An 18061-nucleotide genomic window follows, 5' to 3' on the forward strand; every position below is an offset into this window, starting at 1 on the left:
CCAATTATGTTTTACAAATGAATCTCTTCTTATTATGCCTTTTCTTTATTCCTTCTCTCTTCTTCAGCTACATAATTAATAAAAGTTCCTTTTGAAATCTTATCTCAGAAGAAATCAAGATGCTTATATGTTTAGGATGATATGCGGTGGAGTGGGTATATGGACTTGTGTTTATGGATTTGTGTTTGGAAACGGGAGTGGGGGAGCGTCACACAGAGGCAAGGAAGCAAAGGGAAATACAAGAGAATAAAGCAACTGCACATACAGGAATAAGAGAAAGAATCAAGACCAGCTTATCTATAGTGACCAGAATATAGTTTTGTTTAAAAAAATTCCATTCCACTGTTGGACAGCTCTAATAGTTAGAGAGATTCTCTTAGGTTATCTCCACCCATTGAATTAAGTGTTGCCTCCGGGAACAACAAAGAACAAACTCCTTCATCAAGACGTCTCAGACTCAAAGCTAAGATTATATTTGCCACAATTATGAGGGACCAAAGAATGTGTTCACAATCCAAAAATATCTATAGTAAAAATCATTGATGATGATAATAATAAGCACATACTTAATTGTATTAATCAAATTATGTACTGCAAACATTTCTAAATGCTTTTTAAATGATCTTAGTATTAAGTATCAACTTAAATAGAATGTTCATGAATAGTTGTTAGTCCTGTTGAATTTCTCTTTTCTGGCTTTGGAACTCTCAGGATAAGCAGCTTTACATGGAAATCTGAAATTTTAAGCACTAATCTCTTGGTATTTAATATCAAAGATTTTACCTTATTTACGGTTTTCTCTTCAAGGAAGGACTTTTCCACTTAGGGGTGGAGTGGAGATTGGAAGTAAAACTCAACCCAGACAGGAAACTAACCAACAAATCACAATAAAAATGAAAAGGAAATCTTTACCTCTGTGGACACGCACACAGCATACACACACACACCCGTGCACACACACATCAGTCACTCTGACCTACCCCTCAAGAAGGCCTTACACACACACTTGTAGAGGGCTGTATTCTCTGGACCATTGGTAGAAATCTCTGAGCTTCCAATTGCCTTCTTTCGTGTCTGCCAACTGAAGGAGGAGGAGATTTGAATTTGCTTTGAAAATAATCCTCATTCATCATTAACTACTCAAACTCTTTTCTTCCCTATCCAGTTATGATGCAGATAACCTAATCTCAAAAATTGTAGCCTCCATATTAAAACATTGCAAATTCAAATACCATAAAACGGTGTGATACTATTACTAGTTGGCTAGGCCTTCGACTCTTGGAGTAGTCAGGTGCTCTAATGAAGAATTCACATCTGAAGGGTGGGCAGCAAGCATTATATATCAGAAAAGTGACCCTCCGAAGTTGGCTACCACAGGTACTTGAGCTAGTCCTACCTCAATCATAGATTTTGTTAGCACATGGTGAGTCAGATACATTTTTTTATTTGGTGAAATTTTTGGCTTATTAACATGATAGATATGAGAAATGGGCTCACACCGATAAAATTAAAGGTACCTAAGACACACAGAGTGGCTAAAATATTTTAAGGCTTAGGGGCTCCTGGGTGGCTCAGTCAGTTAAGCATCTCTGACTTCAGCTCAGGTCATGATCTCACGGTCCATGAGTTCGAGCCCTGCATAGGGCTCTGTGGTGACAGCTCAGAGCCTGGAGCCTGCGTCGGATTCTGTGTTTCTCTCTCTCTCTGCACCTCCCCCGCTCACACACTCTCTCTATCAAAAATAAACATTAAAAAATTTTAAATATATATATATTTTAAGGCTTTCCATTTTTGCATAAACAAATTCCAAGAGTTAGTGAATTTTATAGCCCATTCTTTAAGAATGGTGTTCAAGGCTTAATCTCTAAATACTCCTATGTCATGCCATTATTAAGGAGGATTTCTGCTTGGTTAATGCCAATGTCAGAGTACCAGAATCTCACCTTTAGAATGGTATGTCCACCTGACAGAAACCTTTCATGGAAGATGATGGTTTGACACAAAGAAGGACAGGAAGCTAGAACTTTAAGCTAACAGAGAAGTTTGCGTTGACTGTTTTGTTGTTGCTTACTAATGAAGCTAGTCAGCGTGGTGGCAGAATTGAGCCTAAGACTTGCTTTCATTATAACATGGTAGGTTATGAAAGAGTCACTAATATATGTGTATCTCCAACATTTTCAGCAATTAACATTATCCATCAAAAAGAATCTAAGAGCTATGCATGATCAAAATGGCTTGGCCATACACGCAAAAGTTTTTTGGTTTTTTTTCCACCAGCTCCCCAATTCACTATAACACCTTATATTAAATGTCTGCAGCAGACTGAAAGAAAACAAAACAACCTCTTATAGTCACTTTGGAATTCTCTGAAAACTCAGGTTGCCGTGGACAACCACAGAGGAAGGGTTGAGAGGTAAAAGAGAAAGCACATTCAGTCAGCTGTGGCTATCCTTTGCCTGGCTGATGTGATGATGTTTCCTGAAGGGCTTGTGGGGACAGGGGATCAAAGCTCTCACTCCCAGCAAGGGCCTGCTCCATGTGGTAAATGTCTCTACTGAGGGATTTTTATGTCCCTTTGGATTAGCTACATGGGTCAAGGGCAAGAGTGAAGCCTGCATCATTTCCCTACCCCTTTCTCTTGGCGAGGCGATGTGTGTGGTCCTCCGGGCAGAGCCTTTTGTTAAGAGCAGGGATGAGTTCTCCCAGCTGGATGGAGATGCGTGCGTGCCGGGAAGGGGATGCTCTGGGATAAATCAGAGACTATGTGTGGCTGTGTTTTTTATTACTCTTTTGTTATAGACTCCTCTCTCAGAGGAGCTTTGAGATAGTCATATTATTGACATTAACTGAGTAAACATTCAGTTTTCCTCCTTCGGCTTTATTTTCAGTCATTGGTGTTGTCACCTGACAAGTCCCTTCGCAAGTGCCTTTTGCGCTTTTGTTTCAGAAAGGAACATGAGTTGCTCAGGGTAATGGGACAAGAAGCCTTTCTTTAGAAAAATCCAAGTAAAAGGCAGTGATTAAATATCTTCGAAGCTGTGTGTGTGGCCTGGTTTTGCCTCTCATCCTTCATCTGTTGGCATTTTCTTGGCAGCCGGAGCTGGAGCCACTGGTTAACAGTAGCAAGGGAGTCAAGGCCCCGCTGCCACCGGGAGGCAGATACATCATCACCCTGGTGAGCTGCTAGTCATTTAATCGGTACCAGGGGCCACTCAGAGAGGCAGGAAGTTTTCTAGGAAAAGCCGACAATGTCTGGGAAACTGGAAACCAAGACATCAAAACCTTAAAAATCCAGGTCAATTTATGTGAGTGATACAAGTTTATTTGAAGATAAAAACAGGATTTAGTATGTGCAGTTATCAGTGGCTGTTGTAACGTGTTCACGATTTGGGTGTGTCAGTTCTTGAAACTACCATGTTGCCTTTACTTGCCAGTGTGGTCATGAATGGTTCTATAGATTGCATCTTTGCTATTTCTGGAGTTGGATGGGGTTTGAAGTCAGGTACGGGTAGCTGGTAAATAATTATTTCTCTAGCGAGAGTGACATTTTCATGTTATTTGTTGCAGAATTGCTGATAGTCCTTGTTTTTCAGTTGTAAAATAATGTATGTGATTGTGGTACATTTTCTTGTGTCTCCCTTTACTTAACCCTGTAGCCCTGGGTGGGTGTTTTTAGCAGGTTTTTACTGTGTTTGTAAGTATGCTTGTGTGTCTGGGTAAGGTATGTAACTGCAGTATAGCTTTTCAGTGTTTCAGACAAGTAGTGGTTTTGCTGTGAAAAATGGCAACAATTTGAAGTTACTGTCCTCCGGCTGGTTCTAAACAGAGAAAACCACTTTCTTCTAAGTGCTGACACCAACAGAAAGGGGAAGGAGCCAAATAAGGAAGAGTGAGAGGCAAGAGTGTGATTTCTACCTTCCAGTTCTTAGGCATTGAATTAGAATGTGGAGGATCATTGATGAATGGAGATGGGCAAGGGGAGTAGAGGCAAAGTGAATTTTGTCTCCAGGTGATGAGCTAAGAAGTGTCCTATACATTTCTTGGTCTGGAACAATTGGTTCATTCATTCCTTCATTTATTCATTCAATAGGTATTTATTTTTGTGTCAACAGATATTTATTAGGTGCTGGGGTTAATGGTAATAAGCAGGATCAAGTGCCAGACCTCTTGGAGTAGGAGAGAAAACAAGAGAGAAACAAACCAGTAAACATATGAGCATGAAATATAATTTCAGGTCAGGTGAGAGGAGGAAAAGTGAGCAGATTAGGAACCTGAAAGAAGTGCAAGAGGCCAGCTAAAGAAACCCTGGGAGAGGGACGGAGTATGGAAGGAAGGAAACCACAGAGAGGGGGATGGGGGACGGGGGGGGGGGGGGGCTAGGTCTTGGAGGACTTGGATCTTTGCTGCCTAGGAACACTGTAAGGATGGCACATGGAAGTGATGGCATCTGATTTATGGCTTTAAACTCTCACTTGGGGGCTTCATCTCTTGTATGTTTTACTGGCCATGTATCAGTTCTAACAGAAAATCATTTCTCAAAACAGTGATTGAATGGTCTGATGATACTTTTCTTAAAGCTATAAAAACCCCAGGATTCCAGAGCTGCAAGTTTGTAATATTTACTTTTGACTGGAACTTGGAAAAGGAATAATTGGGCAGTTCTGAAGTAGTATATTAACCCAATTGTTCATAATTAATAGGGGGGAAGATGGGGGTATAATTGAAACGCCAAGAAAATAATTATTCTTAGTTTATTTGCTTGTTATGTACCTACTTTCTGAGGTCAGACTGTGTACTAGTATAAGGAATTTGTTAGTTATTCAGTGCTATAGTGCAGTGAATCGGACAAGGAGTCCAGGGGATGGCTGACTGGGTTCGAAATTCATCTCTGTGATGACTAATTAGATACTTAACTACAGGGGCCTCTCAATAACTGCAAGTGAGGCACAGGAGGAGTATCCCCCTTATGGGGTTCTGTGAGAATTAAGTGAAATAATACACAGGAATCGGCCTGACATAATTTAAGTATTTGGTGAAAGCTACCTGTTATTGTTTCTGTTAAAGAAATTCCAACCATGGAAAATTTTTACACTTTGTATATGATACGTCAGATAGTTACCTTATTTTACATAATTTGGAAGCTTAAATGGAGTTTAGAATATGCTGTTTTGGGAAGCAGCCCCCACTACTGGGGTGGCATTGTATATCATATATAATTATATATAAATATAATACTGTATAAATACAACATATTATATATAACATATAAATATAACCTATATTACATAGGGTGCTCCAGACAAGACTCACTATTGAGATTCCCAAGTCTGGGCAGATTTTATGAACTGAGGGTAGTATGAAGGGATTTGTAGGGAAAGATGAAGGTTAGAAGTGTGAGACAAATGGGCACCTTAAGTGGCTCAGTTGGTTGAGCATCCGACTTCAGCTCAGGTCATGATCTTGGTGCTCATGAGTTCGAGTCCTGCATTGGGCTGTCTGCTGTGAGTGCAGAGCCCATTTCGGATCCTCTGTCCCCCTCTCACTCTGCCCCTCCTCCACTCACTCTGTCTCTCTCAAAATAAATACACTTTAAAAAAAAAAACGTGGCTTATCAAGAGTTAAAATACAGCAGATTTTAAGAATTAAAAACAAACAAACAAACAAAAAAAAACCAACAAGAAGTATGAGGCCAAGGAAAAGGAGCTAAATCAGAGAAAACCTGCAAATGAAAGGAACAGGTTGGGTATGGGTAGGGAAGGTTGTGGCTGCCTGTGGGTATGTTCCTGTTTTGGACTTTGATTTTTAGATGCTGTCACCTAAATCTCTTTTTAGTATCATTTTTAACTGAGTTCACTAAAAGACATTTTAAAATGTGAAATGTTAAGTGTGGTATTTAAATATACAAGTCTCTGGGAAAATAGAATTGTCCCATAATGTTTTTTTTTTTTTGTGTGTGTGTGTGTCAGATTTGCCAAATACATTTATTCTATAAAAGTGAAAATACACGTTTTATAACCATATAAGTGTGCCTCAGTGTACTGCTTGCCTTTGAAAATGCCTGTGATTTAAAGCATGGGGGAGGGGAAGGAAAAAAAAAAAAAAGGTTAGAGAGGGAGGGACCCAAAACATAAGAGACTTAAAAACTGAGAACAAACTGAGGGTTTCATGGGGGGTGGGAGGGAGGAGAGGGTGGGTGTTGGGTATTGAGGAGGGTACCTGTTGGGATGAGCACTGGGTGTTGTATGGAAACCAATCTGACAATAAATTTCATATTAAAAAATAGTAATAAATAAATAGCTGCTTTAGAACGGATCTCAGTTTGTATTTATCATTGGTCTTAACCAATAACATTTCATCTTTTCTCCTCAAGGCTATGAGTTCTCTCCCTCATTTAAGGTACATAACATTTCAAATAATTCGGTTTATAAATGGAAACAATAACCTGAAAACATTCCTTATTGAAAGAGACAAAACCTTTTTCATGGGTTCCAGCTAGATATTCCTGGGGGTATACTGCCCCTCTGACATCATACTTAGATCAGAAAACCAGGGGTGCCTGGGTGGCTTGGTCGGTTAAGCGGCCAACTTCGGCTCAGGTCATGATCTCGCGGTCCCTGAGTTCGAGCCCTGCGTCGGGCTCTGGGCTGACAGCTCAGAGCCTGGAGCCTGTTTCAGATTCTGTGTCTCCCTCTCTCTCTGCCCCTCCCCTGTTCATGCTCTGTCTCTCTCTGTTTCAAAAATAAATAAATGTTAAAAAAAAAATTAAAAAAAAAAGAAAACCAGATCTCTTCACCATTTGTAGATCTCTTTACCCTTTAATCATAGATGAGGGGAAAAAAAGCTCCATTTTGAGAATGAATTCAATATCCCATTTTTCCTTCTTATATTTCTCTTTCCTTTTACTCTTTTCTTTTTTCCTCTTTTTGTCTCCTGACTGCAGAATGAGTTGATTCCTCCAGGAGCCTGCCTCCTGGGCTGTGTGGTGGAACCCCCATGGATGGGCACCACTTGGCACCTGAATGGGTGCTTTATCTCAAACCTTTATCTCAAATTTTTTTCTTTTTCCTCACATATCTTTCTCAGACCTTCCACAGAAAAATTCAGCTCTCTGCATTGTGTGCTTAGGCCACAGCCCAGGGCAGGGTGGTGCAGATCTTTCCACCACCCTGAAAATAAGTGAGTTCAGTTTTCATCATGAGATATTTCCATGGCGAGTTCAATCACATCCTGAATCAGGTGTTTGTCACAGGCAATGGTCTCTCTCTTGCTACCCCATTCTGTTCCCCACTCTCCCCATTTCTCACTGTGTCTCATCTCCTTTCCCTTTGGGAACATACTTTTTGTGATTAAGAAAGGAAAACAAATAAGCAGGTCCTCACTGCACAGGGGGAGCCATGCTGTGGTGTCTTGGTGTGAGTTCACTTTGCTCCGTGACGTCTGTTCTAAGCTGTAATGTGCTTTTGTTAGACTCCTGCATCGCATCTCAGTTTTGAGGACAGTGACCCTAATTGACACAGGCTTTCAATGGCAAGTGATATTTTATACAGAAACTGCATTGAATAGAGAAAGATAGAGCTTTTTGAGGACAGGGAAACACAATAGTCCAAAATGGACTCTGCATCATGTTTATGCTGCTATTGCTTTTTCCACTAAGCAGTTCAGAATTCCAAGTAAAGGAAGGACAGGAAAAATATCAGAAAGGTAAAGCAGGGAATTTGGGAGAATTTCTAGCTGCACAGCTGTAAGATTAAGAGTTAATCATTGTATGGTTTATAGGAAGAAAATAATTATCTTTTATTGTTTTTGAGATTAAAAAAAAATCCCTTAAGCCTAATTGCAATAATAACTTAATCTGTTGGTCAGTGTTTATTCATTACTCACTCTGTGCTCAGAACTACAACAACTGTCAGGAATGCAGCCATATTGGCCACGATCCCTAACCTAATTATAAGAACGGAGACAAAAACATTAATAAAGTTAGAAAAATCAAAATAATTCTAATTATCCCCAGGAGACTATTGCTGTAGGACTAGAAATTAAATCAGTCATGGGCAGACATATATCAAAACTCAAATCCCATGGCTCAGTGGGCATTTGAGAAGGACAGATTGAGAGGTTCTCACTGAAAACTTTTTTGCAGATGAATAAATTAGATATGGAGAAAGAGTTTGGAGTTCTTTTGAACTTTTCTTTCACCAACTAGTTTTAGGATGGCATAGTTATCATTAAGGAATATGTTGTGTATTTCAGATTTAAGTGATAGGGCAGGTAAAATATAATTTGTGTGATGAATGTTTTAGAAGCTCTTAACTGCATCTGAAATACCTCTTTAGGGTGCCAGGATATCAGATAAAATGCTCACAGGCACCACCTCTGCATTTCCTTGGGTACAAAGATCTGTGGGTGGAGAAGCAAAGGAGGGAGGGCCACCAACAACCTTGAGTGAGGCCACAAAGGCACATCTTTCAGATGGCACTGTTGCCATTGCCCCATGAAGTCTATAACATAATTTCAACAAAGCAAAGTAAATATAAATAGACCTCAAGGCAAATGAATATGTCACTAGAGGTAGTATAGGGTAGGAAAGATAAACTAGAATTTGGAATTCTGACAGCCCTAGGTTAGAATTTGTTTCATCACTTATGAGCTGCAGTTATTCTGAGCAAGCTGTTGATACTCTCTGCTTCCCGTCACTATAAATCCCTCGAAGGCAGAGATTCTGTCTTTAAAACAGTGTTTTTTATGATTATAGATGTAAGTGATATCCATGGTAGAAATATGGAAGAACAAAGTAGAAAATGAAAGTCACCGTTTATGCAAGTCCTATAGCCCTGAACATTTTGTGACACACCTTTCCAAATTTTTTTTGTGGGTATATATTTAATCAAAATTGTTACTTAATGTCCATGTCCTTCTTCTTTTTAGCCCTTGTGCCTGGTATAAAGAGAAGTTTAATAAGCATATATTAAATGACTAAATAGCCTTGAGCTTCTTAGTCTTCAGATCCATCCCAGAAAAAATGAGAATAAAAACAGCAACTATAGTGTTGGAGTTCTGAGGGTTGAATGAGATGCTGGATGTGTGGGGCTCATTCACTGGTATACAACAGACACTCTGTAATTCAAAACTGTTATTGCTATTATTTTGGTTCTCATTGAAAAGAGAGAGATACACTAAATAGTTTGGTTCAGAGGATTTGAAACCATTCATAATGACCTGTCCTTACAGTTTGGAGACAGATAGTAAATCTAGTATGAAGTGTTTATAATTCTAGAGCATGGGAATGTGCTATGAAGCCTAATCCAGAAATGGCATTGTATTGGCAAAACCTGCCACTGAAGTCAGGGGTATGAAAGAACAGAGTTGGTTGCAGAGTGTTCTGCTCTGAGCGTGGTGACTTTTATCTTAAGCTGTTTCTTGAATAAGATACAACTTGGCCTCTAATACCAGCAGGTTCATGACTCAAACTCCGTGGTGTTAAGGATCTCAAGTCTTCTTTCTTTCTTGTAGGTTCCTTCATATAAACCTGTTGTGGACTTGGATTGAGTATAGGAAATGCCTTTAGTGGAGCCATAGGCAAGGATTCTCCAGGTTCCTTGAGCCTCACTTACTGGAGGTACTAGTAGGATTAGAGTTGTAGGTGGGCAGCCACCTTGCAGAATGCTGTAGAGGAAGAAGGATCTCAGAAATCAACCAACCCAGGGGCACCTAGGTGGCTCGGTCGGTTAAGGGTCTGACTCTTGATTTCAGCTCAGGTCATGACCTCATAGTTCGTGGGATTGAGCCCTGTGTCTGGCTCTGTGCAGACAGCACAGAGCCTGCTTAGGATTCTCTCCCTTCCTCTCTCTCTCTCTCAGTCTGTCTCTCTCTCTGCCCCTTCTCCACTTGTGTGCGCATGCATGCTCTATCTCAAAATAAACTTAAAAAATTTTTTTTAATTAAAAAAAAAAAAAAAAAGAAATCAACCACCCTAGTAGCTGTTTTACACACAGTGAACTAAGGCCAGAAGAGATTATGTGAACTTCTCAAGGCCGCACAGCAAACTGGTGACACAACCAGGCTTAGAACCAAAAGGTTCCTGTGAAGCAGCAAAATGTAGAAGAAAGAACACAGGTTGGAGTCAGGCTGCTTTAGTTTGAATCCTGGTTCTGCCACTTACAGGTATATTTAGAGGACACTAAATCTCTCTGAACTTCGTTTTCATCTGTAAATCCAGAATGAAATACCTAGTTGTGTTAGTGTCCTATGGCTGCCATAACAAATTATCATAAACTTCATGCCATAAAACCAAAGAAATGGATTGTCTCACAATTCTGGGAGCCAGAAGTCCAAACCAAGGTGTTTTGGGGGACCATGCTGTCTTTGAAGGCTCTAGGGAAAGATCCTTCCTTGCTTCCTCACAACTTCTGGCGGTTGCTGGCAGTCCTTGGGTTTCCCTGGCATACAGCAGCATCACTGTTGTCTCTGTCTGTATTGTCACATGTTTTTCCCGAAGTGTGTTGGTCTGTGTCCGTGTCTTCACGTGGCCTTTCCATAAGGACATTAGTCATTGGATTTGGGGTTCACTCTAATCCAGTATGGCCTGATTTTATTTATTTATTTATTTTTTTAAGCACTTGTCAGTATTTAATGAACCTCCCTTCATGTGGCTTCAGGCTACCAGGACACAGACTCCTCCCACACCCTTAATCTTCTCCTCAGCTCTTCTACTGAAGAATTTGGCCTTCTCTGTGACAGGCTGTTTGGGGAGTTTCCCTTTCCCAAAACTTTGTCGTAGCCCGATCGCACCGCATCGCTGATAGGAACAGCTCACGTCTTGTTTTTGGCAGCCTTTTCCTGTGACTGCTCACTGACCAAGGTCCGCAGTTTATTGAGGATGACAGTTGGGCAGAAGCCCTGGTTCCTTTTTATGTGGTAATGCCTCACACCAGCTTTTCTGAAGTAACCTGGCTGGTATTTGTCAAAGTTGACCCTGTGGGGACGCATGCCACCGGCATGACCCCGGCCTCCTGGGTGCTTCCGGTGCTTGCTGACGCAGCCGTGTCCATGGCTTACGTGGCCCCGAAGTTTCCGGGTCTTCCTCAGTCTGGATGGCCTGTTGGTAGCCCGGAGGAGAGAGCCAGTATGGCCTGATCTTAACTAATTACATCTGCAAAGACGCTATTTGCAAACAAGGTCACGTTCTGAACTTCTGGGTGGACAAGAAGTTTTGGAGGGATGCTATTTAACCCAGCACAGTAGGGTGCAGCACTGTTGCCTGGATGAAATCACGTATTGTCTACGAAGTATCTAGTGTGGTTGCTGGTCCATGTTAGTTCACATGGTAGCTCGACAACTGTTGGTTCTCTGCCTTTCTTTCCAGCCCCCAGCCCCGTGGCCACTTGGCCCTTGCAGAACTCCAGGCACTGAACTCACTCTGTCTCCACAGTCTGCATCTCCCTCTTTCTGCAGTTATTCTGGTATGTTCCCAGCCTTCTTCACTGGCCGGTTGTAATTGTTTTGGATACCAGTTCTTTTATTGAGATTCTGCTCATTTGCAGCTTTTCCTAGTTCTAGTTTTCAAGGAGCTTTACTGTAAATATAGTTGGATGAAAAACAACAAAGGGCTGCAGAGCACAGTTATCGGCAAAGGGACTGCTTTTTATTTAATTAGCAAAAACAAAGAAGTACATCCAGTTTTGACAAGGATACTGTGAAAAAGTAAACTAATAATACCTTTGTTGGGGCTCTTAAAACTGTTACACCTTTTCCAAAAATCAATAAAAATAATATACTTTTGCTTTATTAATCTCAGAACTGGGAATCTGTCCTAAGGTAATAATTCAAAATACAGAAAACACCACAAATATTCATCGAAACATGATTTATGCTAGCAAGACTTAAATTTTTTTTTTTAAGTTTATTTATTTTGAGATAGAGAGAGAGAGACAGGACAAGTAGGGGAGGGGCAGAGAGAGAGAGAGAGAGAGAGAGAGAGAGATTGATTCCAAAGCAGGCTCTGCACTGTCAGCATGGAGCCCAGTGTGGGTCTTGAACTCATGAGATCATGACCTGAGCTAAAACCCAGAGTTGGGTGCTTAACCAACTGAGCCACCCAGGTGCCCTGATAGTAAGACTTTAGAAACAATGTAAGTGCCCAACAATAAGGATAGTTTAGGTAAACTGTGGTTTGTCCATTTGAGAGAACATTATACAACTATTTAAATATAAATATGAAAAATATGACTTATTTTTTAAGTGAGAAAAGATAATTACAAATAGATTCATATGTGATTGTGATAAGTGTATGGGGTAATGTCAAAATGAGTAATTTTTTTCTATGTTATAAATTTTCTATAATTTGAAAATATTTCTGTATAATTTTAAGTAAGACAGCGATAATGTAAGGACATAATCCATACAGTTGGGTGACTTGGTAGATATCCCATTTCATCTTTTGGGTGCTAGAGGCTGTGATGCTTAGAGCACTGCTGTTGGCATTAGGTGGAAGCAAGTGTCATTTCTCAAACAGATTAGGACAAACCAGTGTTGTGGGAGCAGTTGCTAGTCAGGGGATTCCTACCTGCATGACCAGTAAACTGGACTCATGAGTTATGGGGCCAGTGACTCACCCCTGACCATAGACAAGCAGCCCCATGAAGAGCTCAAGTAGATGGATGCTAATATCACTTGCCTCGAGAAAAATCTAAAAAGTCAAAACAAAGATGTGACAACAAAAAAAATTGCAAAGGTTTGTTGGTGTGATTTACATTTTATTTTTGCTTCTGGTGAATACATAATAATCCTCCCCTCCCCCAACAAGTGAGAAAAAAATGAAGAATATTATTGAGACACATAAGTTCGTAGGTTACTTTGGACTGTGAATACAAGTTTAATACAGATGATAAAGCTTTAATAATTTATCTTTTTTTTTATTTATTTATTTATTTTTTTTTATGAAATTTATTGACAAATTGGTTTCCATACAACACCCAGTGCTCATCCCAAAAGGTGCCCTCCTCAATACCCATCACCCACCCTCCCCTCCCTCCCACCCCCCATCAACCCTCAGTTTGTTCTCAGTTTTTAACAGTCTCTTATGCTTTGGCTCTCTCCCACTCTAACCTCTTTTTTTTTTTTTCCTTCCCCTCCCCCATGGGTTCCTGTTAAGTTTCTCAGGATCCACATAAGAGTGAAACCATATGGTATCTGTCTTTCTCTGTATGGCTTATTTCACTTAGCATTACACTCTCCAGTTCCATCCACGTTGCTACAAAGGGCCATATTTCATTTTTTCTCATTGCCACATAGTATTCCATTGTGTATATAAACCACAATTTCTTTATCCATTCATCAGTTGATGGACATTTAGGAGCCTAAATAATTTATCTTTTTGATACTGGTAAAGTCAAAGAATTCATAACTCCTTGGCTCAATTATATTTACTCATGTTATTAGTTATTTCTAGTCATTTATTTGGGAAATATTTATTGATTCTTATCACAGTCTTAGACTTGATTATATCTCATGTTAATTTTCTGAATTTCTGTTTATTAGTTTACTATTATGATAATTTTAAAGTACTTCAAAAATAAGGAAAACATACATCACTAAGTTTCAATTCCATTATATGTTCTCAAAGAAGTAGTTCTCAAATTTAATGGGTGCAGGAATCACCAGTTATGATAGTTAAAAATGCAGTTTTCTGGGCATTAACCTCAGAGGCTAGAGAGGAGTCTGGACGTCTTTGAAAGGAGGAAAGCAGAGGGTGCTGCCGCAGGTGGGCTCCCACTCACGCTTTCCAAAAGTGAAAACTTAGCCACATGAAACCACGTGCCCCCAAATACTTTCCTTTAATATTTGAGGTTGAACATTAATTATCACCGTAAAAAAAACAACAATAAAGATGAAAAGTGTTAAAACTTGGCATTGTTTTCCAAAACATGAGTTTTCTTTTCCTTTTTTGGAGGTATGTAAGGAAAGCTCATCACCACGCTGTGAATGATGTCAACTCCTCTGTTCCTAGCACATTTTTGACACGTCACCCTTTTATTTCACAACAAACATGCTGAGGCAATGTTCCTTTTGTTTTAAGAGCTGACGATTGTCAGTTAATTATATCATGTGCTGAAGGAAAATTAATAAGGAATGCATTCAACTACAACTTGCATTTTCAGTATTATTATCACAAATGAGTGCATTTCAGACACTCTAATATTAGAATCTAGATTCTCATAATGCAGTGTCTACTGTGAAAACCACGTGTAATTGTGTTCTTAACACTCATTCATCCAGTGGTGTCTGAGCTATGAGGTAATAATGCTTTTCTCTGTTAATAAGTCACTTTCCAGTATGCGAGGTCTTTCTGTTTCCCTTCCTTGAGAAAGCAGATGGGTGATTTATTTTTAAAAAATCTTACAAGAGAATGGTATAGAAGCCAGTTAAGCCTCGCCTTTTTCCAGAGTTGTCTTTACCTGCAGAATTATCTAGCATAATAAAATGAGGGTAGCTTCTAAATTAAAGATTGCTAAGGCAATGTTTCTTAAACTTTGTTTGCATAAGAACAATATACCATATATAATATTTTTATTAATATTCAGATTTATGGGCCTCCATTCCAATTTATTAAATCTCAAATGAGGACTGAGAATTTACATTTTAAAATACATCCCCGTTTGTTAAACACTGATAGACTGCCTTATATACTTCGAGGAATTTCTCCCCTTGGGAATTTTGTAAAATAACTTAGGAGAGGTAATTATGAGTGACCTATGCTTTGAAACTTTTGGAGGAACTTATTTTAAACCTTAATTAAGGGGAGTTTAGCAGCTTAAAAGAAGCATTGAGAAGTTTTCCGAACATGGATTTTATATTTGGATGGCTATTGGGAATAAGTACACCATTGTATTTCTTTTTGGAAAACCATGGCCTTTGGCAAGGCCAGAAGTTATTAGGATTTCCAAAACCCTGACAGTGAGAGAACCAAAGGAGTAACAAAGTGTGACAGTGATGGATGGCCCTATGCCAGGCAGTGCTCTAAGCATCTTGTATGTATTAATGAGTTAACCTGACAAGTATCCTACAAAGTAGATATTATTATTTTACTCATCTTGTAAATGGGAAACAGAGGTAGTGAGAAGTGAATTAGCTTGTCCCCTTCTATAGCTTGTGAGAAACAGATCCCAGGTTGTTCTGAACTTGAGCATTCCGAAGTGGGGTCTGGGCCTCCACTGCTGCACTATGCCACTGATGAAGGGCTGGTTCTCTGGGAAACTCATTTACCTTTCAACCAAATAAGGGGCTTTTTATATTAAGATGAGTATCTACAAAGGCAAAGCAATGACCTACATGCCACTTAGAGCTTTTTGATCTACGCTTCCTAAGATTTCTAGAGAAGGCCAACATGAGAGAAAAATAAAAGTAATAGCAAAGGCATTTACTTCAGTATTTGCTTGAACATTTGCTCTCAGAAGTAATAGCTATTATCTTTTCAGTTATATGAGTAGAGTCTTAGAGTCTTCTCTTTAGAGTCTTAAGAGTCTACAGAAAATTTAGGGATCATTTGGCTCAACAATAAGTATTTCTTCAATGAATGAATGAAAAGTTGAGCCCATTTTGCACATCTACAAGGATGTTCCGCAGGCTGATCAGTGTAACAATTTGCATAAGCATCATTAGAATTATGAGGGGAACTTTAGAGGTCAGTTAAGTCTAGAGGGAATAGGCAGTGTAGATGTGGTCCCATGTCAACCTCCAGGAAGGGTACATTGGGAGGACTAGAACCCCATGTTCAAGTGGGATGAACTGTGTGCCTGGGCTTCAACCTGAGAATCTAGAATGAGTGCAGGATGGCTACCCAAGTAGGGTAGACTTGCTTTGTACTAATGGTTTCTGTACTGGTTTTCTATTGCTGCTGTAATAAGTTACCACATACTTAGTGGCTTGAAACAACATAGTCTATAATCTTACAACTCTGTGCATTGGAAGTCTGATGCAGACCTCACTGATCTAAAATCAAAGTGTCAGCAATGCTGTGTTCCTTTGTGGAGGTTCTAGGGGAGAATCTTCTTCTTTGTTTTTCCAGCTTTCCAGGTCCATGTACCTTGGCTTGCAACTCTCTCCATTTTCAAAGCCAGTAATGGCAGGTTGAGTTGTTTTCACATTATATCACTCTGATTTCCTCTTCTATACCTCTCTTCCACTTTTAGGAACCTTTCTGATTATGTTGGGCCCACTCAGATAATGGAGGGTGATTTTCCTTTTTAAAGGTGAGCTCATTAGCAACTTTAATTCCACCTGTAACCTTAAATGCCTCTTTGCCATGTAACCCAACATATTCACAGGATCTAGGGAGTAGGGTGTGGACATGAGCATGGATGTTCTGGGGAGATCTTTATTCTGCCTACCACAGCTTCCTAAAGAGTAAGGCAATTAGAGGGAAGGAACATGTTCTAGGATGTAGGGCTCCGTCATCCAAGACTGGATGTCTGACTAAAACGGAAAGCTGCCTGCTCCTGTTCTTGGCAGTTGCAGATTCTGGCAGATGCTGGTAGAGAAACTGTGAGCTGGTTGGCAGAATGAAGATGGAGAGACCATATCATATCTGGAAGGTCTGAAAGAGTCTTATTGGCTGAGAACTCCTCACCTTCTGTGCGCTGACTTCATTGAGTTTGTCCTAATGTTTTTAGAGAAAGAAGGTACTAAGGACTTTTCTCTTAGTAGGAGGACAAGCCAAGTCCTTTACCAGCTCAAGCATAGAAGGGCAGGTAGGAAGGAATACGTGTAGAGTTGGAATCCTAGGTAAAAGAGGTAGAAACATGAACCAAATATACCTACCTTTCCTCTGTCCCTCCTTCCCCTCACTCTCTCCTTACTTTCTTCCTTCTTTCTTTCTAGTTTTCAAATTTGTGCTGTCAGTGTGTTTGGGGAAGGTATTATGAACATAAACACCGCTATTATCTAAACAGGTTATGTGTCCACAGGGTCAAAATCAGGCTCATTGTAACAAAACAGGACTAATAATAAAAGCAAAATTTCATCCATTTTTTTTTTTTTTTTTTTGAGAGAGCGAGCGGGAGAGGGGCAGAGGCAGAGGGAGAGAGAGAGAGAATCTTAAGCAGGCTCTACACCCAGCACTGAGCCCACTGCGGGGTTCAAACTTATGACCACGAGATCATGACCTGAGCCGAAATCAGTAGTTGGATGCTTAACTGACTGAGTCACCCAGGTGCCCCTCATCCGCATTTTTAAACTTTTATTTTATCTTACCAGTAAGAGCTAAAGCATTAAGTGAAAAATAGCATGGTTTGCAGAGTGAGGGAGATATTACAGAGTCTAGCTTAAAAAAAATGATACAGTTGAGTGTTGGAGACCTTTGTTTTTGTAAGTTAAGCTAAGTGGAAGTGGTAGATTTGGACCCAAGAGAGGAATCATGTGACCTCCTAAATGAGAAGAAACCCACAAGTCATTAGTCATCTAGTTGATATTATTTTAATCACACAAAACACTGCCTGTACATCATTACAGGACTTTCCATTTGTTCTCCAAAGCAGACTAGACTTCTCTTAGGTTGGTTTATGTGCTTACCTAATTCCTGTTGTTTGGGTGACTGCATGGACAGGATGATCGAAACAGTTAGGGACTTGCCTGACACAAAGCCATAAGCTATTGGAAAAAGTGCTTTGAACAGAGGCATCATGGGCCCCATGGGGGGAAGAGGAAGCCACAAAGAGCATCAGAACATGAAAATATAGGTCACATCTGCCATCCTGGGCATAGAGTGCACACCTTTTTTGCCACCAAGAGCATGGGCAGGAGGCAGGAAGGATATGCATTAGAAGATACATTATTGTTGACTACAAAGGGTAGAAATTTTTGTGTCTTTGACTTCTTTTTTTTCTCCCAATACAGGTAGCTCTCTTGTCTCTCTATGGGGACTGGGTGGAGGGGTGCTGGTGGCAGGGAGGCTGACAACAGACTTCCTCTGGAGAACCACTGCTTAGATTTTTCAATAGTTTTTTTTTTTTTTTAAGTTTTGAGAGAGAGAGTGCATGTGTGCATGCACAAGCTGGGGAGGGGCAGA

General features: G+C 40.0%; 1 pseudogene; it reads right to left on the reverse strand.

The window, feature by feature from the left end:
- Positions 1–10602: 10602 nt before the first annotated feature.
- LOC116738212 lies at positions 10603–17686 on the reverse strand (annotated as a pseudogene).
- Positions 17687–18061: the final 375 nt, after the last annotated feature.

The sequence above is a fragment of the Lynx canadensis genome, chromosome A1 (genome assembly GCF_007474595.2).
Source record: "Lynx canadensis isolate LIC74 chromosome A1, mLynCan4.pri.v2, whole genome shotgun sequence".
Lineage (NCBI taxonomy): Eukaryota > Metazoa > Chordata > Mammalia > Carnivora > Felidae > Lynx > Lynx canadensis.